The sequence below is a fragment of the Ips typographus genome, linkage group LG1 (genome assembly GCF_016097725.1).
Source record: "Ips typographus isolate SLU linkage group LG1, UJ_Ityp_2.0, whole genome shotgun sequence".
NCBI lineage: Eukaryota > Metazoa > Arthropoda > Insecta > Coleoptera > Curculionidae > Ips > Ips typographus.
Window position 1 is genome coordinate 17,799,612 of NC_138422.1, and position 24,359 is coordinate 17,823,970.

Sequence of the window (24,359 nt, forward strand, 5' to 3'; positions counted from 1 at the left end):
GTATTACTATATTATGATTAAATATAACAACTTTAATTGACAAATCATTTTGTTGAAGTAAGCTAATAAGACTGTTGTGGCTGTAAAAATGAACTATACTTGTTGTTTAAACTTGTTCATCCAAAGATCATTGGTACGTATCATGAACCATAAGAAGGACATCTTTGGACCAATAAAAATGATTGTAGTTTATTTCATTAGGTTTGTTTAAAAGTGACACATAAATAAATCTTCTAACAAGTGATCAATTTCCGCGAAAACAGTTTCATACAATAAAATACAAGACTGACGATGTCATATCAGCGTGTGAGAACAATCCTTTTCGCCAACTAGAAAAAAAGCTTTGTAAATGACAGTAATATTCAGTTTGCATACCTAACGATGAAGAAAAATCCCCAGATTTTATTTATGGGGACATTGCCATTTGATAATGTTTAGGTTAAATAAATGAACTTATAGTGTCGGTGATTAAAATTGAGAACACATAAATTTAGTTTTATTGAATGTTTAAATAAAATAAATATAAAAACTGAATGCTAAACTTGAAATTCCAATCATTCATTACCTGCTTATTTTTGATACAATAAGTACGGTTTTCATTCTTCCTTATCTGTTTTTTTTTTCACTACAAATTGCTATTCTTTAGGATATAAATGGCCTAATTTCAATTGTTTTCACATTTTTAGTGGGGAATTATTCACATGGTGGCTTGTTCTTGACTTATTTGAATACATTATGCAGAATGGACATTCAAGTGGTGTTGTTTTGAAAATAACTTTTGTGATATCAATACACTGTCAGAAAGAACAACGTGAAATTACTCTGATGCAACGAGTCGGTCTCGAATCATGATTGTAAATGCTGTTTTGAGCTACTCTGTGATAACTCGATACAAGTCAAATACTATAGAGAACGCTCTATCAAAATATTTCACTTTGTTTCGAATTAATAGAGTATCATAAAGCATTTAAAATCACTTTTCGATACCAACTCACTTCGAATCGAGCGGTCGCAATCCGGCTGTTGTTTATTTATTATTTCTGCTGTGTAAATCATACTGCCAACTGGCCAATCAGATTTGACCACTATTGCCAATCTAATTTACAATCAAAGGCTCGAAGTTGTTTTCCAAATTTCGAGCTAAAACGGAGCTATACACAGAATCTCCAGTTTTAAATGATGTACAGGGTAGGCCAAATTGAACGTATTTAAATGGGAAGTGCCCTTATTAATGGAGGCAAAAACTGATGTCGGTGTCTGAAGCTGAAATTGAAAACGAAACTTAATGACGAAAACAATTGGTTAATATCTGTCAGCGTTTGACAAATATGAGGTGCTTTTCAGAATTCGTACTTTTCTTCAAAACTTCCAGGTGCATTATTTTTTTTCTACTCCTACAGGGATATTAGTTAATTCCCCAACAGTTTAGAGAACGGATAAGTAGGCAATTGCCACCAGCTGAACGAATATGGAATCCTAGACTTTCCGCAGGTAATTTTCAGCGTCCAATATGAAATAGGTCAAATACTTATGTACTAAACTTTATTACTCATTTCACCGATGTAGGTCCAAAAAGTTAATAAACCAATAAAAATTATTTACATGCAGTGGATAGATACAAATACGAAGAAACCGCATTATAAACAAAACATATTTAATCTTCTTTAAAAACTAATAAAAACATTGTATACATCCATCTTCAGTGAACAGTGTGATTTTGCATCTGTGAATGTATATCCAGGGCGCTAAACCTGCTTCCGGTCAAGAGGGTGATTTATTCAGGCAAAGGGCAAAAGAGTTATAGGTGGGGGTGTTTGTAATCTGCAGCAGGAAATAAACTACGTATACAGATTTGTACATCGCTAGCTAAAACTGAGGCAGTAAACTAACTGATAAGCATTTTAAATCGTTAGTTTCCTCATTATTCTACATGCATTTTCACGTGTTCTCAATCGAAAAATTACAGTCACCCTCCTAAATGACTTCTTTGAGAACGTATGTGAGTAGGAATTAAGCGTAGTCTCACCTCTAATTTGAAAGCGTGACGGGAGGTGACAAACGAAAAGGGACGGGCCTGCACGTACGTGCCCGCCACTTGACACTGTTATGTCGGTTTCGTTTGGAAAACTACCCCCGAAGGGTTGATGTAATTCATTATGCTCCGTGTTGCCCGCGGTTAAGAGTTTTGGAATGGATCATAGCTAATTTTGTCCTTTGTTAGTCCTTGCTGTTTAAGTTAAAACCGTACATAAATTGTATAGCTATAGTTGTCTTTTATGACGTTACCCAGCGTACTGTTTAATTTCTTGAAATGTTTTTCTTCTTCTTTGCTGCTAAAAATTGCTATATTGCCACACTAATATTTCGAAAACCAAGATTCCAATAACAAAAATCACAGTAAAAAAGTGTAGCATATGTGTGTGCCCTTAAAGCAAGTACAGATCAAAGTTGCATTTTTTAAATAGGAATATATCGATTCGGATTTATTTTCCTAAACGGTTGCAAATTTGACACTACTCTTCTATTACATGCTATACAATACCTGAACTAAATTTAATTATATTATTAAACATTAAATTCTTTCCGTAACTTTTAAAAATAGGACTTGATGTTTGTTAATCTTGGTTGTAACAAGATCGTGCTTCTGCACATTTTGGTATAAAAGTAAGATTTCTAGATTACACATTTCTCAAGGGTGAATAGGTGTAAGAGGTAAACTAGAGTGGCCACCTAGATCTCTGAACCCAACCTCACTAAATTACTTTCTGTCTTTAAAGAATAAAGTATTTTTTTAGAGTTTTTTTTATTTGTTTGATGAGATAACTGATCAAAAAATACACTTTAACATTGACACTTTTTTCTTCTATACTGTGTCAATATTATATTTGATCCGACTTTTCGGTTTTTGGATACCATCATCAACTTTTATTTCATATTGGATATTTACAGGGTTAAAACACCATCTCTTGATGGTCGTTTCGAATTTTTAGGATCTATGTCTGCGCACCAGCAACATCCACCACTTTTTTTCCAAATGGATCGGTAATTAATGGTTATATTCCTTCCAAATTGCTACAATCAGCAGTTAATGTTTACATATAGGTATAGCCAGTTTCATAGCGTCCTGTGCCTTCCGGTTCCTAGCCTCCAGCCTCTTCTGTCTTCCTAGTCTCCTGGTTGCAGGTTTCGTTCCGACTGGGTCCTCCTCTTTTCCTCTTTTCTGTCGTCGTCCATTTGAGGATGTGCTTAGGTATTCTAGTATCTTCCATCCTCTCCACATGTTCATACCATATTAGTTGTCTACGTTGGATCTCTTCTGCTATAGTTGTCTCTACCTTCATAATTTTCCTAATTTTGTCATTCGTTATTTTTTCCAATCTCGACCTTCCTGCTGATCTACGCCAAAAGTCCATTTCTAAAGACAGTAGCCGGCACTCTAAATTTTGTTGTTAATTGCCAGGTTTCACATCCGTACAGCACTATACTTTTGAATATTGAGAGGTATAAGAGATGCTTCTTTTCTCGAGAGATACATTTGGACCACAAGATCGAGTTCAGGCAGCCTATCAACCTTTTCCCCTTTTATAATTCGGTCCTCTATTTCTTTCTCTGTACGACCTTCGTTATCAATTTTTGTCCCCAGGTATGTATATTCAGTACAGCAGCTTATCGTTTCGTTTTCTTGTGGGTCAAGATCATCTCTGTCGTCTCCAATATAGGGTAATTCAAATTCGACCCTCACCATTGGGATCTCGGAAACTATAAGACATACGAGAAAGTTTAAATTGGGGCAAAGTTGCGCAATGTAAAGCTCAACCAAATTCCGTTTTAAAACTTTCGACTTTCCGAGTACTTCCGAAGATATCCGAAAAAAACTGAAAATTTGATTTTTTGTTTTTATTTATTTCTAATCTTATTTGAAGAGATATTCCAAAACTAAAAGCACCTTTTCATTGCCACTTTTTCCCAGCTATTCGATGATGGATTCAAATTTGCCACACGACGTTTCGTTTTTTGGCAGCCATCATCAACTTTCTTTTTTTTAGTCACTTGCTGTATAAATAACTATAAAATCACTCTGAATGACATTCGCCTATTTACAGATGTATCAAACAAACATCAATGTTACATCTACGGGGCGCGGTGCAAATTTAATAGAACTGTAATTTTAGTTTTTTTTTAATATAAGAAGACGAAATTTAATAAAATACTGTATAAAACACGAGACTTAAACCGGTTCATTCACTCGAACAAATATGAATGACTAAAAAATGGTTTAAGTCACTTACTGTATAAATAATTATAAACTTGCACTTAACATTATAAAAAATTGAAATTTGGCAAAAAATTAAGTTCCTAAAATGATGATCTTTCTCTTGGAAACATAAATGAGCCTTTTAAGTTAGAGATAATGCTAACAAATCTCTTTTTCTGATTAACCTAAATAGTTCAGCAATGCTTGTATAATAATAACATTTTCTGCGGGGGTTTCTTCTCTAGATATATTTTTAACTATGATCGAGGCTTTAATGATCGTCCGAATTATCGTGTTTGACAAGTACTGTCAAATAATAACATTTTATAAAACGGCCCATTAACTCAAAGCCAATAACTAAAGTAAAAATAGTTTTTATTGAATTATTTTGTTATTTATGAAGCAAATCATAAGTTATTATACATCACTAAAATCAGAATAAAACGTACTATTTGGTGGGCTAAAAATCCAATATAATAATATAGCCCATAAGAAAAAAGAAAGTTGATGATGACTGACAGAAAACGAAACGTCGTGTGGCAAATTTGACTCCATCATCGAATAGCTGGGAAAAAGTGGCAATGAAAAGATGCTTTTAGTTTTGGGATATCTCTTCAAATAAGGTTAGAAATAAATAAAAACAAAAAATCAAATTTTCAGTTTTTTTCGGATATCTTCGGAAGTACTCGGAAAATCGAAATTTTTAAAACAGCATTTGGTTGAGCTTTAAATTGCGCAACTTTGCCCCAATTTAAACTTTCTCGTATCTCTTATGGTTTCTGAGATCCCAATGGTGAGAGTCGAATTTGAATTACCCTGTATAGATTTTCTCCTGTACGGTTGATTTAATGAAAGTTGTAGTACCTATCACGGACTAGTTTTCTGTATTTTTTCCAGATCTCTAACTTGAGTCCATTCGTCGTAAAACACGAACAAAAATGCGAAAATTTAAACTTTTTACCTGCACTGTATAAGCGGTTGTCGAGCAACCGTATTAGCAACAATGACCTGTTTATTCGTTGTTCGACAACCGCTTATACAGTGCAGACTAAAAGTTTAAATTTTCTCATTTTTGTTCCTGTTTTTTGTTTTACGACGAAAGGGCTCAAGTTAGAGATCTGAAAAAAAAAACAGAAAACTAGTCCGTGATAGTTACTACAACTTTCATTAATTAGATTTTTCAATCAAAACAAACGTACAGGCGCAAAAAAATCAAAACCGTTTTCCCATGTTAATCTCCTATGTCCAGGGTGCTCTTGGACACCTGGTATAATCATCCTTGAAAAATGTATTTTAAATTGGCATCGTAGTAGTCTGAATTAATTGCCTGATAATCCATTTATGGATTATAAAGCATCTTTGGTGATATTTATAGAATTACTGGAAGATAAACTTAAAAAATACAGTAAATTTTATTGTTCGTTTAAGTCATTTATTAGGCAAAAGTTATTTAGTATCTACCTACAATAACTACAATGTTTTATGGTGTACATCTCAGTATCAGATAACCATAAAATGAATTTGTTTATTGTGTTAATAAAGAACAATCTGTATTAATGTTAATGTCTTTTTTCTTCTCATGAATATTGGCTACTTCCTTAAAAGACACGAATCACAAAAAGTTTTTAGTGGGAGATATAAAAAAAAGAGCAATCACAAAAAATCCACTTAAAAATTCTTAAATTTTGATAAATAATTTAAATACGGTCTAACAATCACTGTGTGTGAAAATAGCTTTTACATTGTTAAGGCAGTTTTTTACGTAGATTACGATTATGTTAATATTTCTTTTATAGATCATCACTATTTTTTGGGTTCTGAACTAAACTTTTTTAAGTACGAAACATATTTTATTTTTATTTTATATTATTATTTTTTCCCTTTAAAATGACCTATAACCATACTTGGTTTTGGATACATTTTCCCACCAGGATCACCGGATTCAACACCTATGGATTTTTTTATGGGGCTACCTGAAAGACAATTTATATAAACATACAAGCAATAGTTTACTTAACAATTTTTTGCGTTGTTTAAATTCAATTTCAAATATTCATATAAATAACGCACCTCGAACTTCGAAGTGTTTCTCAAAGATGTCACTTATGCATTAAAAATAATAGAGGAACATTTGAACACTTCTTATATACATTTCTAACACTTTTTTTTCATTTAATTTACAAAAAAAAATTATAAAAATTACTACGCAAAATTTATCCGAAACCATACTTGTTATAGGTCATTTTAAGGGGAAAAATAATCTTCCTGATGAGGTAAAAATAAAATGACTCGTATTTAAAAAACTTTAAGTTTAGTTCGAACTCAATCAATAGTGAATATATGAAAGTAATATTATAGAAATATACAAAACAAAATATTGTTTTTCAACAGTATGTTTATATGTTCAGGTACAGATAAGGATAAATCAATACTACACACCTTTTTTTGTTGAACCTGAGTGAGTACTTTTTCTGATATACATACTCACTATGAAATATATTAGATGTATTCAAACCAGCAAGAGGGTGGTTTCATTTTGTGCGTTGTACGCTGTATGTCTTCTTTTAAACCCATATTCCAATAGGTTCTGGGCCCAGTCGCGCTGGTGTAGTGAGTTAGTGTTGTGAAGTTGAAATGGAGAGTGAAAAGTTGACAAAGCGAAATATTAAACCATTTAATGGTGAAAAGTATGCTGTATGGAAATTTCGAGTGCGTGCCCTCCTAGCAGAAGAAAATGCATTAAATGTTCTCGACGATGAAGAACCTGATGTGCTTACCGAAAAATGGAAGAAATCGGAGCGTATTGCTAAAGGCATTATTATCGAACATTTAAGTGATCAAATGCTTAGTTTTGCGACTGAAAGTGAAACAGCAAAAGCAATAGTTCAAAAATTGGACTCTATCTATGACCGGAAAAGTTTAGCAACACAACTAGCAATGGAAAAGAAGCTACTAACTTTCAAGTATCGTGGAGATACCCCTTTAGCAAATCACTTCATGTTGTTTGATGAAATGATAGTTGAGCTACAAGCAGCTGGAGCTTCGCTAAATGAAATGAGTAAGATAGCGAGACTTTTGTTAACTCTACCAGCATCGTATGACTCAGTGGTCACCGCAATTCAAACAATGTCGGACGAAAACTTAAGCCTAGGTTTCGTTAAAATTCGCTTGCTGGATTATGAAGTAAAACTTAATAACGAACAAATGGATACCAGTGGAAAAGTGCTTCTATCAAGTACAGACTCTACAAAAAGAAATCAAAAACCTGGTGGTAGCAAAGGAAAATGGAAGAAGTTTAAATCAACCCATCAGCAGAAATTTTCAAGAGCCTTTAAAACTCAGTATCAGAGAAGAGGATATGATGGCCATTCAAAATCCATGAAATGTGATCATTGTGGCAGAAGAAACCACGAGAAGAAAAATTGCTATTACTACAAGAAAACGTTACAAGTACCGGATGAATGTCCTCAAAGGGTGGCTCAAAATACCCTATCGGCCGGAACTAGTGGCAGCTTTGTTTTTGGAGCTGCAACTACATTTTCTGAATTCAATAACAGAACTAATTCAAGGGAAGTTACATTTCTATTAGATTCCGGCGCAACGGATCACTTAGTCAATAGTTTAGACTACTTCTCCACTGTTGTAGATTTGCCGGTACCTCTCAAGATTTCAATTGCAAAGAAAAATGAGAGCATTAGTGCTTTGAAACGAGGATCAATTAACGTCATTACCAATCTGGGAGTTTCTGGCACACTGGAAAATGTTTTGTATGTACCTGATATTCCGTACAACTTACTATCTGTTCGACGAATTCAGGAAGCCGGGATGAGTATTCTGTTTAGTGAAAATGGACAAGTAACAGTAAGAAAGGATGGCGCTATTTTACTTACTGGTAAGTCAAAACAAAATCTAATAGTTGTCGATTTCATTATAAATAACATAAGCTGTAACCAAGTTATTAACGACAAAAATGAATTAGATGCAACTTACCAGTTATGGCATGCAAGAATGGGTCATATTGATAAATTAAAATTTCTTGAAATAAAAAGAAATAATTTATTCTTAAATATGGAACCAATTAAACATATTAACCCATCAGATAAACTTTGTGAAGCATGCATTTATGGTAAACAATTTCGATTGCCTTTTTCAAAAACACGAGATAGAAGTCATGTAACAAGACCTTTATTTATTGTTCATACTGATGTATGTGGCCCTATAACACCATCAACCATTGATGAAAAAAATTATTTTGTAACATTTATTGACGAGTTTACGCATTATACTGTTGTTTATTTACTTCAAACCAAAAGTGAAGTTTTTAACACCTTTCAAGATTTTTTGGCAAAGAGTGAAAATCACTTTAATTTAAAATTGGCATATTTATATTGTGACAATGGAAAAGAGTATCTGTCTAACGAGTTTAAATCATTTTGTGGGACAAAAGGCATTCAATACCACTTAACCGTACCATATACGCCTCAACAAAATGCGGTTGCTGAACGCATGAACCGAACCTTAACAGAGAAAGCCCGTGCTATGATACATGGAGCTGAATTAGGTAAGGAGTTATGGGGTGAAGCAGTTTTAACTGCTGCTTATTTACTGAATTTAACACCTACTAAGTCTCTTTCTTCAAATAAAACTCCTTTTGAACTTTGGCACAATAAAAAGCCAAAGCTAGACCATTTAAAAATTTTTGGGTCTACTGTCTATGTTCATGACAAGAACAGAAAGAATAAATTTGACAAGAAGTCATATAAAGGTGTTCTTGTAGGCTATACGCCTAGTGGCTATAAGGTACTAAATGTGGAAACGAACAACTTTGTTATAGTTCGTGACATTATTGTCGATGAAGTAAATTTCAAAACTTCAAGGCCTACCTCACAAAATGATTCTGATCTAAATGATTTAGTTGTCAAAAGACAGAAACAAAATCATATCAATGTCGATGAAAGCAATGATTTAATAGAAGTTGCTAATAAATTTGATGTCTCAAAATCAGATGACATAACTATTAGTACGAACTCTTTTCCGGACACACCCAATTTACGGAGAAGTGCACGACTCAAAGGCAAACCAATTGTCTCTTATAATGAAAATGACAGCATATTAAACAACTGTTATATAAGTGCTCAATCTGTAATTGGCGATGTACCACAATCCTATGCGGAAGTAAAAAACCGCGATGATAGAGATCAGTGGGAGAAAGCGATAAATGATGAATATAAATCGCTAATTGAAAATAATACTTGGACAATAATACCTCGTCCAAATGACAAAAATATTGTCAGTTGTAAGTGGGTGTTTGCAATAAAACGAAATGCTAATTCTGTACGATATAAGGCAAGGCTGGTAGCAAGAGGTTTTAGTCAACAGTATTATTTAGACTACTTTGAAACTTTTGCACCGGTTGCTAGAATTACAACATTTAGAATAATTGTGGCTTTTGCAAATCAGTATAACCTGTTAATACACCAAATGGACGTAAAAACCGCTTTTCTAAATGGCGAACTCCATGAAGAAATTTATATGATGATACCTGAAGGTGTTAAAGCAAAAGAAAACCATGTATGCAAATTAAATAAAGCGCTCTATGGACTAAAGCAAGCAGCCCGTTGTTGGTTCCAACATTTTGACACTCTAATAAAAGAACTTGGTTTTGAAAGTTCATCTGTCGATAGATGTTTATATATTTTAGATAAAGGAAACATCTCTGAAAATATTTATCTATTGCTTTATGTTGACGATATCATAATTGTGACTTATAAAATTGATATTTTAAACAAATTTAAACATTACTTACAAAAGCAATTTTCAATGACTGACTTGGAAGAGATCAAAATGTTTTTAGGGATAAGAGTCAATAGAATAAACAACATAATTACCTTAGATCAAACTAACTATCTTGAAGGTGTTTTAAGTAAGTTTAATATGACTGAATGTAACCCAATAAATACACCTTTACCAACAAAGTTAGATTATGTAGCATTAAATAAAGATGAGTTTTATGATGCACCATGTAAAAATCTTATAGGTTGCTTGATGTATGCAATGCTGTGTACTCGTCCAGATTTATGTATGGCTGTAAATATTTTAAGTCGTTACCAAACGAAAAACAATAAAGAGCTGTGGCAAAATCTTAAACGAATATTAAGGTATATTAAAGGATCAATAAACTTAAAGCTAGTATATAAAAGAAATGATTTTAAAAATATTTTATATGGATATGTTGATGCTGATTGGGCAAATGATCAGTTAGATCGTAAAAGCACCACTGGCTATATCTTTAAACTGTTTGATCAAAATACAATATGCTGGAATACCAAGCGACAAAACTCAGTAGCAACTTCATCTACTGAAGCTGAGTATATGGCCCTTTATGAGGGAATTAAAGAAGCTTGTTGGTTGAAAAGTCTTTTAAACAGCATAAAGTTGGAAATTTTAAATCCAATAATTATCTTTGAAGATAATAATGGATGCATTGCTATCGCAAATAATCCAACAGATCACAAAAGATCAAAACATATTGATGTAAAATATCATTTCTCTAGGGATAAAATAGCCCAAAAGGAAATAATGCTTAAATATATCTCTACAGATAAACAACTAGCTGATCCATTTACAAAGCCACTTCCTGCAGTACAGTTTCAAAAGTTGAGAAATGAATTCAATTTAATATTATGAATTTAAGATAAACTTTGATATAACTGATTGATTTATGCTTGTTCACATTGTGATTATAGTTTTTGTTTTGTTTATTAAAGTTAAAAAAATTATATTATTAATTAAGTTAAACAGTTGATTTGAATTGTTAAAACTGTATTATTATGATCTAATTGGGTTTTTCTGAGGTTTCCCCAATTCTTAGCAACAAATGTTGGATCATTGTATTTTTCCTCAGATTAAAAATTATAAAGCTGGTTTAACTATAGATAGTTAATTAGACTAGAATTTTTGTTTTGAGTGGGAGTATAGAAATATACAAAACAAAATATTGTTTTTCAACAGTATGTTTATATGTTCAGGTACAGATAAGGATAAATCAATACTACACACCTTTTTTTGTTGAACCTGAGTGAGTACTTTTTCTGATATACATACTCACTATGAAATATATTAGATGTATTCAAACCAGCAAGAGGGTGGTTTCATTTTGTGCGTTGTACGCTGTATGTCTTCTTTTAAACCCATATTCCAATAAATATTAACATAATCGTAATCTACATAAAAAAGTGCCTTAATAATGTAAAAGATATTTTCACCAAACTCTCATAATAACGTTACAGGGACTTGTCCAAAATGTCAAAAATTTAAAATTTGACAATTACAAGAAAACAAAAGACGATAGCGAAACTATGTTTGCGACCTCGAACTCATCTTGAAAAAATACCCCGGCAACGCCTTTTTGATTTTTAAATTTCTTAATGGATCTGGCAGTTTACATACAGGGTATTTCAAATGATTCAAAACGGTCTACCTTTTTCCGCAAGGTGAAGGCTACAAATATAGAACTTTGAAATATGACGTAAGGTTAAAAAATCTATCTTGATGATCGTTTCGAATTCTTAAGACGTAGGTCTTCGGACCAGCGACATCCACCATTTTTTTTTTTAAATGGATCGGTAATGGTTTTATTCAATTTTCACGTTCTACCAAAATTCCTATAATCAGCAATTAAGGTTGAATGAAGTTTCATTCAGCCAATTTCGAGAAATCTGAGTTAAAACTATGAGCAAAAAACAATATGTTTTATTGTTGATTAAAATACGTGATAACATTCAATTAGAAAGTGGATCAGGGATGAGTAGCTTTTCTGATGTCGTTCCTTCGAAATAATCAAAAAAGGTTAACATTTCATAACCATTATTTATGATGTGTCTAGTCGCATTGCAAACTGAATAGAAAATCGTCCAACTAAACGAAAGAACTTATGATGGTCGGATATGGTGACAGAAGACGTTCATATCGCCAAGCACGAGACATGTTTAACAATACATTCCCCGATCGAGAACCGATATCCCTATCTGCCGTATACCATCTTGTTCAGAAATTTGAGACCTCACGAAGTATTAAAAATGCTGCTTGCCGAAAAGTGGTAACCGAGAACCGCGACCACAGAAGAAAAATCATTGGATATTTTTTTGTCTGTCCAGGATAGCCCACAAACCTCCGTTAGTCGATTGGCCCTAGAAAACAACAACAGCATTACAATATCTGTCCATAAAATTTTAAAAAACAATAATATACATCCGTACAAATTAAAACTGCTCCAAGAACTCTCTGAGGATAATCCTGACAGACGAATGCAGTTTTGTCAACAAGTTATAAACATCATGCATAACAGACTTCCAAATTTTAAACAAAACATTTTATAAAAGGAAGGGAATGACACGCAGTCGTCAATGACATTTTATTTTGTCTAAATTGATTTGTGAATCGAAATAATTGCAGATACAGATCTGATGGCTATCTGAATCTCCTGTGCCAAAATGTTGTTCCTGCTTTAAGGCAAATGCATCCCATTACGTTTGAAGACATTTGGTTTCAACAGGAAGGTACGCCTGCTCATTTTGCACGCAACGTGAGAGATTTCTTAGAACGCACGTTTTCTGATATATGGATTGGAAGAAAAGGTCCTATTGAATGGCCCCCTAGGTTAGATCTCCAGACTTGAACCCTTTGGATTTTGTTCTGTGGGAACATTTAAAAATAGTGGTGTATACTATACAACCAAGCCGCGAAATTTAGAACAGCTGTTGCATAGGATAAGACTGACAATAGAAGAAATAACTGAAGCTACGCTAGACAATGTGTTGCAGGAATTCGAAGCCAGATTAAGCCAGTGCCAGGTCGTGGAAGGATATCAGTTTGGACATTTCATTAAATAAAAAGCACATTTATAGCACCTTTTTCAATTTACAATGCGATTTGACACATCATAAATGATGGATACGAAATGTTAACTTATTTTGATTATTTTGAAGGATTGACATCGGAGAAGTACATACTCATCTTTAGTCCACCTTTTAATTACTTGTTATCACGTATTTTAATCAACAATGATACCTGTTGCTCTTTGCTCAAAGTTTAAACTCAGATTTCTCGAAACTGGCTGGATGAAATTTTGTTCAACCTTAATTATTGCTGATTATAGGAATTTTTGTAGGACGTAAAAATTGATTAAAATCAAAACCGACCCATTAACAAAAACGTGGGGGATGTCGCTGATCCGAAAAAATTCTTTCTCTTCGGTCTTAAAAATTCGAAACGACCATCAAAAGATAGATTTTTTAACCTTACGTGATATTCCAAAATTTCATATTTGTGGCTTTTACCTTGTGGAAAAAGGTAGATCGTTTTGAAACATTTGGAATACCCTGTACAGGGTGGCCTAATTTGTCTAAGTGGCTTTTCCCGGGTATCTCGAAAACTAGAAATGCTGGAACAAACCTGTTTGTAGCTTACTCTCCTATTTTTAAGTGAAACAAACGATGGTGTAAACAAAACTTTTGTGACCCTCATGGTTTTCGAACTGCAGGGTGATTTTCAAAACAAGCCCCCCTCGTAGTTCGGCCGTTTTTTAACTTATTGGAAAGATAAAAAACGGGTTCCCTTGGAGAATTTGCCGTAGAATCCAGAGGCGTACTCAGTTTTTTTCTGAAGTTGACATTTTCAGAGTTATGAACCAAACTTGTGTTTTTTTTAATAGAACACCCTGTATATTTTTTGATAAATAAATTGCCATACAATTTTTTAAAATGTTAATTGTTGGCCATCCTATTTGAATTATTTTACTGAATCGCAAGCGGAGATCGCAGAACGAATCCCGCAAAATAACTTTTTACATTTTTTATGTTAATTTAAGTTTTAAATTGTAAATAACGTGAAAGTTTGTGTAATGTGTTTTATATTTGTAAAAATAGTACAAGTAACAATCCCGTGTATGTTTCCAAATGTGCCTTAGTATTATGAAAAAAGAGCACACGGAATCAAAAATAACAGCTTGCCCTGATGAAGCCAAAATAAACTTTATGAAACGTTGGCTACACTGTGAAGTTTGATTTCAAGACATTGATGATCCAACTCCTAAAACCTACATCAACCGTTCAACAGAGAATCGTAAAAACCACAAAACCTTTTTAAATAAAGGACGTACAGCGAATTTTCTGCTGTAAAAAAAATATTTAAGCATAACGTTGCTTTCACCACGCTTGGCCAGCAGTTTACATTTGTAGGTATTAAAAAGGTGCAATAAATTATTTACGTCATAATATACGAAAAACCTTCGATTCTGCTCTGAACGTCAATGAATCAATAAGCAGTCGTGGCCGAGCGGTTAAGGCGTCTGACTAGAAATCAGATTCCCTCTGGGAGCGTAGGTTCGAATCCTACCGACTGCGAACTACTTTTTTATTTATTTCGTAAGAATGCTCATGAATTGGATGCCTGTTGATTTGACCAAATATTGTTAACTTTGACTTAAGATTCACCTGTATAAGTACTAAAACTAACTTATTTTTTGCTGTGCTGCTCAATTCAAAGGCCTAGTTTTTATTTGTGTGAGGTAATTGCTTAATAAATCTCTCTTTCTCGAGTGGAATATTTCCGGAGGTCTTAAAATCAGCAGTTGTCGTTTATCTTTATAAAAGGGGAGATACTAACAAAGTTTCTAATTACAGAGCGATCACTTTGTTGCCAGTATATCTAAAATATTTGAACTTTATCTGCGGAATCAAATGTAGTCCTTTCTGCAGACGCATGAGCTGCTAAGCAGATCACAGCATGGCTTTATTCCAGCATGGAGTACCGAGAGTGTTCTGTGTGAGTTTCAAATGAAGGTTGTCGGCGTCTTGGACAGCACAATGTCCGCTATTGCTCTTCTCTTGAGTTTCTCTCGAGCTTTTGATGTGATAAATCATAGTAATTTGTTTGTCAAATTGTAAAGATACGGTTTTCGAAGTACTCGTTTCGATTTCATTCAGTCCTACCTGCAAGATAGAAAACAATACGTTTTTAAACTAAAGGTGTGCAACAGGGATCGATAATTGGGCCTTTTCGGTTTTTGGTTTTTGCTAACGATTTATTTAGTTTTATTAGTAGAATCGCTTCGGATGTTTATGCTGATGACACAAATGTCCTTATTTTAGATGCGAGCTCTAAAATCGCTGTGGCAAAAACGGAACTGGTTTATGATGGGATTTTGTTGTGGTCCAAAAAAAATCAATTGAATCTCAATATAAGCCAGACCCACTTTCTTCATTTCTCCAATAACAGAGCCTTGTCGGAGAGCGCGACTATGTTTGAGGAATTCTGACTGTGCTAGATGCTCGGATTAACTTTTGACTCCGGTACGATCATATAGAAGCTATTTGTAATAAATTACGCAAAAATTGTTACGCACTAAAATTTATGTCATATCATTCAGTCTTGTTGTGCTTCTGACTCTATATTACGTGATTTGTCATCTGCGTTATGGTATTTTAAATTCGGGATTGAGTGCCCAAGCGTCATGGATATTTCTATTACAGAAATATGCGATCCGTATAATGACTGGTATGAGTCCGCGTCAGTTATGTAGAGTTGTTTGTTCGACTCAAAGTTTTGCATCTGGCAAGCATATTATATGGCACCCTGTAAGGTCTTACCATTTACTATTACCTGCCTTAACAGACAGTTAGCTAACAATGGTATGGCAACCCCTTGGTAAAGAATGGTGAGGTTTTGTTTTTTGTTTATCAATCCCAATTCTCTGACCGGTTTCGCCGTATTACGGCTCATCAGAGAGGCTATAGGGCTTGATAACCAAAGAACAAAACCTTCGTTCCAATATAGTCAACTGGATGCCAGAAACGATAGTTGTTGTGCAATATCTGGTGACATCTGTACTCAACTCTATGAGTTAGAAAGTACAGATGGCGTTCCCAAATCTAAGAACAGCCCCATTAATGCCGCATCATTCGGTAAACACCGATCTGATTGGTAAAGAATGGTGAGGTTTTGTTTTTTGTTTATCAATCCCAATCCTCTGACCGGTTAATAACCCCGTGTTAAGAAATATACTTATTCACCAAGCATTTACTGGTTAGTAAACATTCCCTCATCTTCCCTATTGCCATGTATGGTTTCGAACCATGGACTCTGAAAGAACAGAGAATAAGCGCTTTGGAAATGTAGATATATCGACGGATGCTACGAATACCATAGACGGCCCACCGAACAAACATCTCCATTATCGTAGGACTAAAAATTGGGACACGCTTGGTCACCAAAATCAACCAATCAGTGCTGAGATATTTTGGACATATTGCTAGGAAAGACACCTCAATGGAAAGACTGATGATAGAGTGGAAAGTAGAAGGAAGACGAACATGTGGAAGATTACCTAAGAGATGAAACCCTACTGGATCACAATCTACCGGAAGCTTTACACATTGAGTAACTTGGCCGAAGAGTTCAAAAGAATGAATACATGATGTCACCATACCCTCACGTAGGGTGAATTATGGAAGAGAGATAGTAAACGAACTGATAAGTAAAAAGTAATTTTTGGCAACATTGTTTTAATGATCTAACCTCAATTTATTCCTTATTTGAATTTAAGCTTTGTATATTGTTGTTGTCCGTTGACTGGCATTGACTTCTTTAGTAGTAGTAGCTATTAATGGATTAGATAGTAGAAAGGTATTTAAGTATTTTAGAGAATAAAAAACTAATGCTGTTTTTAACAAAGAAAAAACTGTGTGATGTGAGCAATTATCAATTGAGTATAATGCTCTGCAAAACATCAGAACTTCGGACTGGGTCCCAGTTAAAGGCAGCTTATAACAAATTGAAAAAATTGCAAAACAGCACAAATCTGAGGATAAGGTACAAATATTGGTTTTTGGTAGTAATAAGTACAAACTGTTTTTTTTTTGTTTTGCAGATTGGAATGTTAAAAACAGGTTGTGGTATATTTATTCCAAAACTAAGCGATATTGACTAAAAAATTCTTTCATTATTAACAGCAAATTATTTTTCTATCAATAATAAGTTTGATAGTAATAGTAATGTTAAAATTTCTGCTACCTCAACAAGTTCAGTAACAGAACCTTTACCAAAAAATGGGGATATTTTAATGATATATAAAGATGAAATGGTCCGGATAACTACTGTGGAAAGTAATGAACAAGACGTGTCGGTATATCTCCAAAAAAGTGATTCGAAAATCAAGATTGTTCATATGGAAGAAGTTAGTAAAGAACCTATTGCAGATGAACCACCTAAAAAGAAGATTACGTACAAATGTTAGAAAAAGCCAGCTAAACGACAATGAAAAAAAAAACAAAAAAAAATTGAAATACTTTATAAGAAGGTAAATATTCTCAATTTCATGGAAAAAAGTGAAGGAGAGTTTGAAAGGAAAAAGGTTAGAAATAAAACTAATTGTAAAACAACGGACATTGATAGAATTTACGAAAGTAGATTTTGACAACTTGTGTTCCATGCATCTAGCCCATCAAAAACAGCAGCTTATGGAGAGGCCTATGTCCAGCAGTGGACCAACGCAGGATGATGAAAAAGAAGAAGCAAATCTTTGCATAAACAGTACTGATATTGATGTAATACAGTATAATATGATACCTCTTCGGGACCTACTTGAATTTAGTAACTGTTAAGTTCCTATTGCTGTGATTTTTTATACTGTATGTTGCCTTACGTTATTTTTGTTAAACTACATTTTTTTGTGAATGAACAATATTTTTGTTTTATTTTTTAATATTTCTAGAAGAATTAGTTATAAGTACAAGCAAAAAACACCAAGTCAATCTCCACAAAAATCTTCATTTAGTAAAAGCTGCCCAACATGTTTCGAGAGTATAAACGACTCATCCTCAGGGGCTACAAAATATAAAGTGTGTTAAAATAAAATAAAACCGCCAAGAAATTATTACCTTAAATAGTGAAATTTTGCAACTTGGGTTACGCTGTCCCCACTTTTAGAATCACATATCACTTATAATATATGTGAAACTCCTATATACCAAACCTGTTAGTTAGGACCATACCCACTGCAAGGATTTGGCGCTGTATAAAAATCTACGTTTTGCATTCTAATAATAGATGTCACCATCATATCAAAAAATCCAGGAGGAAGGTAAGACAAAATTTTTGGTTAATTGGTATTTTGACTAGAGCTGCCATTATTTTGAAAAAGTGCATAGATTAACACACTAGATAGATATTAATCTCCCTGTTAATAAGGTGAAGCACTGTATGTATGATTTCTTTCGAGTCACAGGGGTCGCCACATGTTCACATTTGATGGTCGTCAGATGTCATTTTTGCGTCTCTATTGTCATGACAGATTTTTAAAAGCGCCATCTGTTGGTAGACTTGCATAAACTGGTATTGGCGGGCTTTTTGAATTAAATTAAGTCTTTCTTTCATGGTTTTGGTTCAAGAAACAGGTAAATAAAACAAAGTCCAGTGTATGCAAAATATATTATATATATTTTAAGGAAATGAACATACAAAACACATACTCTACAAAAATAATAAGCTTTTGGTTAGTAAGTTGGTGCAAAACCCAAGACCTTAAGACTATAGTTAAGAATAGATCATAAAGCTACACTTTATACATAAAACATTACTATTATAAATAACATGCACATGCAAATATCAACCATTGTATACCCATAGGTGTACCTCAAAGGTCTTTAAGAATGTTTCAGATATGGTTTTTTTTGGTTTTTGGTTGTTTTTTTTGGTTTTTTATTTTTTATTTTGCTTCTTTAAAACGTGAAACTTACCAGAAGACAGGGATTTATTCTTGGAAAAGATGGAGGAAGTTGGAAGCACATCTTGATTAGGATTGCCTCTTGATGGATTACTTTGTGAAAATTCTGTAAAACAAACATTTCAAATATTACAAGAACGAAAAGTATGTAAGTCCATCATCAATCCAATTTCCTAATTTTTTTTTATTAGATTTTAAATGGATATGCCCAACATGCTATCAGCAGTTTTTCCAGGAAACAAAACCTCAATTAAAAAGAAATACTAATACTAACATACGCGACATCACTGTATAGGTACATTTTTATTTGAATAAAATTACTTGGGGAATCTGGGTCCTTTGGTACTTGCTGGCAAGGACTTGGTAAGAACCTTGAAGAAATCACTCCCTTTTTTAGCATGCGTCTGTTATATGGGTTAAAGTCTTCAGGCAAAAAGTGCTTTTCACACACATAATACCTGAAAATAAATTTCAGTTTCATTTTTATCTACTGTACCTTATTTCTATTAAGTACTACTATTAGTAGTACCTAGGTATAGTGCAAAACTAGGGTATTAAAACAGATACATTTATTAGTCACTTAGTCAGTGAGTCATAGTACTGTTTAAACGCACTTTATGCAAAAGAATACATTAGTTTTCCACTATACTTACCAAAATAATCGTCATAAACTAAGAAGCTATGTTGAGTTCTACAAATCATTAAACCTATTTTCTCTTTGCCTCCTTGAAAACCTCTTATAGTAATCCTCTTACTACCTTAACATTATAACAAATAAAAATGAACTTTACTTGAGAACTTACCTGCTATAAATTTCCATATTAGAACAAAAAAGTAGGTATAACAAATTGTCCTAAAAATTGTTTCCACAGTGAAAAAGTAACACTGTCTTTTTCCGGGTTAGGAAAACGAAATCGTCGGGAATGTTTTGAAGGGCTGCACCCCTTTATGGCACATTCCGCCTTGCCCATAGTGACAAAAGTCGTTGTAAAACCCAGCCAAAAGGTAAAAAACTAAACTAAAAAAACCTACGAAGAGAACACTATAAAAACACCGCCCACGAACTAGTATAAATCACACGTATAAATTAAAAACTACAACCGTAATATCAATATTTTAATAGACTTGTCTAAAAAAATTTGAATTTGTCAAAAGTTGTTTACATCCTTTTCATTTTGTTTTGCTTAACAACAAAAAACCATCTACAGGTAAAAACAATACAGTAGCTCCCCCTGTGTCTCGAAAGAATCCAAAACATGGCTTCACATTGGCTATATGAGATTAGTGGGCCTGAAAAAGTGTCACGGTTAATTTGCAAACTTATTTGTTCCATATTTGTTATATATATTTATGTTTTTTTGTTTTTATTTAAATAGTTTAGTAATTAAATTTTGTTCATTATTTCGTTAAGTTCAGAGTTTTAGAAGTAAAATAAATATGGAGTGTTATCGTGTTCGTTATAAAAAGTGCGTCGTTCCGGAGTGTTTGGACGTTTTCTCAAAACGTCATACGTTCCCGAAAAAAAATCAAGAACTTTTTAAAAAATGCGTCAATTGCGTCCAAAATCCCATTCTCAAAAACAAAAGCAATGACCAAATTTACAAGTCCTACTGGGTTTGTGATGTTCACTTTAGCGATTTTGACAAAGTTCCTGGTTCTCTAAGAGGGCTTCGAGCAACGGCCATTCCCACGAAATTTTTGCCCCGATTGAAAGTACCATCCTTACTGGGTAAGTAGGTACACAAATATATTTTTTTATCAATATTGGGTTTCATTTGGGACACGTAATAACAATAATGTGCTTACATGTTTTTCTTTATTCTAGGAACAAGTAGTTCATCTCCGACCTTAAAAAATGACGATGAGAATAGATCAAATGAAGAATCTTATAATAACATTCGCATAAATAATGATTCTTCTGAAATCATCAATCCATCCGTCGATTTTAACGGACACAATAATATGATACTATATATGATTACTCATTATTTTTTTATAAGGTATCATTCGCTAAGTTTATCCGTATAGATTAAGAATCGCCCTGTATGTAATATTCTAAAAATAACAATACCTTTTTATAACTTCCCCTGTATCGAAATGTATGACAGCCGGTAATATAGAAAACTTTAGTACAAACACTTCAAAAAGTTAGGACCATACCCACTGACAGCGCTGAAGTCAGCAGGTATACCCTGATTTTTCAACAATTGGTTAGCATGGTAGTTGCCCTTATATAGTAAGTGTTATGTGTTTAGAATGACAGCCAGCGGACTTGTGACAGATTCGTGAATTTTAGGTAAACTTCTAATGTCAAAAATGATCTCTTGAATAAAAACACAAAATCAAGTTTTTTGTTTTTTTTTGGATATCTTGGCACTCAGAAAATCGAAATTTTTAAAACGGCATTTGGTTGAGCTTTAAATTGCGCAACTTTAAACTTTCTCATATCACTTATGGTTTCTGAGATCCCAGAGGGTCGAATTTGAATTACCCTGTATACCTATAACGCCAATTTATCTATACAGGCTGGTCCAGTAAGAACCGCCGCGATCCATTATGGGAAAACCATAAAGAGCATAATTCTGAAAATTTGGCGGTATGCCAAAGTTGACGGGGGCATTGTAGGTACAACCGCAATTTGAATACTTGCTTATTTTAAATGGAACACCCTGTATATTTTTAGATTCTGCTAACGATTTTAAGTATGTTTCATGAATGATAACCTATATCTGTCTGCAACGGTTTTCGAGATATTGACGTATGAATAATGACATTTTTAGATTTTGGAGTGTTATAGCTCCTACGCAGAAGGAGTTAGAGCAAAATGGCTTGCATGTTTACATCTTAACTTTTTGAGATCTATCACCCGGTAACATTTATAAATTTTAACATGTGTCAAAAATTTATAAGAGTACAAAAATTGACACCTGTCAATTTTGCAGTATGACCTTGGTATGTATGCACCAGAAAAAGTTAAGATAGGAACATGCAAGCCATTTTGCTGTCAAGATGTGCTTTGTCATTCTAAATTTATTCTCAAATTCCTTTTTATTTAATTCCAATAATAAATAATTTGTTGGTCTTATAGGTCTCACTACTCTCACCATCATGCCATCTTCACTTTCTGATGAATCTACATGTTAAAGTATACTCTAGAATAGTGCAGTAAAGTTTTTCACGGCAGCAAAAAGCTAATAAATCAAGCCCAATCGCAGTATTTAAAATTAACTAACAGCCATACAATAAAAGCGGTATTAGGAAATAAACAAAAAAGTAATTCGCAGTCGGTAGGATTCGAACCTACGCTCCCAGAGGGAATCTGATTTCTAGTCAGACGCCTTAACCGCTCGGCCACGACTGCTTATTGATTCATGTATTGACGTTCAGAGCGGAGACGAAAATTGTCCGTTATGATAACAATAATTTATTGCAGCTTTAAAATATCAACAAATAAAAGTAAACTGCTGGTCGACCGTAGTGAAAGTAACGTTGACTTTGCAATAGTGTTCCAGTTTAAAAAAATTCTTACCGCTAAAAATGAGGTCTACATACGCACGTAGAGACATAATAGATACAAACTTGACAGTTCCTTTTTGTAAATGGTACAAACTTTTTTAAGGATTTGTTTTGAAATACCACAGTCCTTTATTGCAATAAGAGCTGATTGCATACGCTCTGAGACAATTATCGAATACGTCCACCATCTACTGTGATGACCACAGAAACGGTGACAGAACTCCACACCTTGTTGACCTTACATATTTTATTAACACCGATTAGATAGTTACTTAGCTCGCCCTGGTTATTTATAGTAATTGTAATAAACCACTTTAATTGACACATTGCAATTTGATTCATTTATTGAAACTTTTCAATACAATTTAACTCGGACTCAGTTATCGATTAGCATATAATTGGCATTTAATATGCAGTCCTTGTTGTACTGAAAACAGTCCGAAAATGCAATATGAAATATTATTATATCACAGCAATTTGCTAAATATCTAATTACACTGACGGAATTTAAATATGCATACATTTTATCCAGGATGAAAATATTTTGAAATATTAATATTCTAATGGTAGTTATAAATTGTAAACTCATTTTCTATGCGAATATACGGTCTTTGATGGAATAACAATAAACATTAAATTATCATATACATTAACATAGTTAACCATAAAGTAAACTTTATTACTGAATTGAAACTTTAACAAGGCAATCCCTAATCTCTTCTCCGTCGTCGAGTGATAATTGATAATCAGCCCAAAATTTTGATTCCAGACTATCATCATCAATTCACTCAATAGAAATATAGTTAAGGGCAAAATGTATGGAAAACCCGACTAAGCGGGAAGTTTACAGCATTGTTTTCGAGCTTCCGGTGTACTTAACTCGATTTCGAAAGGCTCGGAAGGGCTGTTTGGGCTACCGGCAAATATCCTCAAAAGGCGACGGTTGTATGGAGAAAATCAATGATGGCTTTTGTTGTCACTCTTATCGCTAAAACGCAAATTTACTGTATAATAATTCAGTGAATGCTGTGAAGCTTTCGGAGGGGATTTCCGTCTTTCTACCACCAATATATAGGTTATACACGCAAGTTATCATAATTAGAGTCCGGATTAAAAAGCACTATAATCGTGAAAAAAAGCTTTAAAAAAGCACCAAACTCATTCAGAAATCCAAAATTTTTCTTGAGTTCAAGTTCTACTGCTCTTTCTTCTTTCGACTGCTAGGGAAGCATTTTGGAGTTTCAGTAGTGTTTCAAAACATTTTTTAAATACTTAAGGAGCATTTGGAAGCTTTTTGAACAGTTTAAAGAACAGATTGAAGGTTCTGGAATGCTTTAGAATTTGAAAATTCTTAAACAATTCTAGAAATTTTTGGAAGCTTCTAGACTGTTTTAATATGTTTTGGGAGCTTCTAAACTAGTTGAAGAGCGTTTGGAATCATTTAGACTGTTCTAAAAGCTTTTGGAAACTTTTAGACCGTTTTGGCTGGCTTTCGACTGCTTGGGAAGCATTTTGGAGATTCCGTAGTGTTTTAAAACATTTTTAAACTACTTGAAGAGCATTTGGAAGCTTTTTGGACAGTTTAAAGTGCATATTGAAGGTTCTGGAATGCTTTAGAATATTTGGAAACTTTTAGACGGTTCTACAATATTTTGGGAGCTTCTAGGCTGTTTTGAACGACTTCCGAGTGCTTTAGAAGCATTTTGTAGTTTCTGTAGTGACTAGTACTTTAGGAGCATTGAAGGTTCTGGACTGCTTCTAAGCCATTTGAAACCTTGTAGACGTTTCTAGAAACTTTTGGATGCT

At 33.5% G+C, this 24,359-nt stretch overlaps 1 long non-coding RNA gene and 2 other non-coding genes across 3 annotated transcripts; 1 reads left to right on the forward strand and 2 right to left on the reverse strand.

Moving 5' to 3' along the window:
- Positions 1 to 14,576: 14,576 nt before the first annotated feature.
- On the forward strand, positions 14,577 to 14,658 carry TRNAS-AGA (transfer RNA serine (anticodon AGA)). The gene has a single exon. It is a non-coding gene; the product is annotated as a tRNA-Ser (tRNA).
- A 4,068-nt stretch (positions 14,659 to 18,726) lies between these two features.
- LOC145732204 (uncharacterized) lies at positions 18,727 to 20,345 on the reverse strand. Its single transcript, XR_014178971.1, has 2 exons — positions 19,841 to 20,345; positions 18,727 to 19,495 (listed from the first exon to the last, which is right to left on the reverse strand). It is a non-coding gene; the product is annotated as an uncharacterized LOC145732204 (long non-coding RNA).
- A 1,971-nt stretch (positions 20,346 to 22,316) lies between these two features.
- TRNAS-AGA (transfer RNA serine (anticodon AGA)) lies at positions 22,317 to 22,398 on the reverse strand. The gene has a single exon. It is a non-coding gene; the product is annotated as a tRNA-Ser (tRNA).
- Positions 22,399 to 24,359: the final 1,961 nt, after the last annotated feature.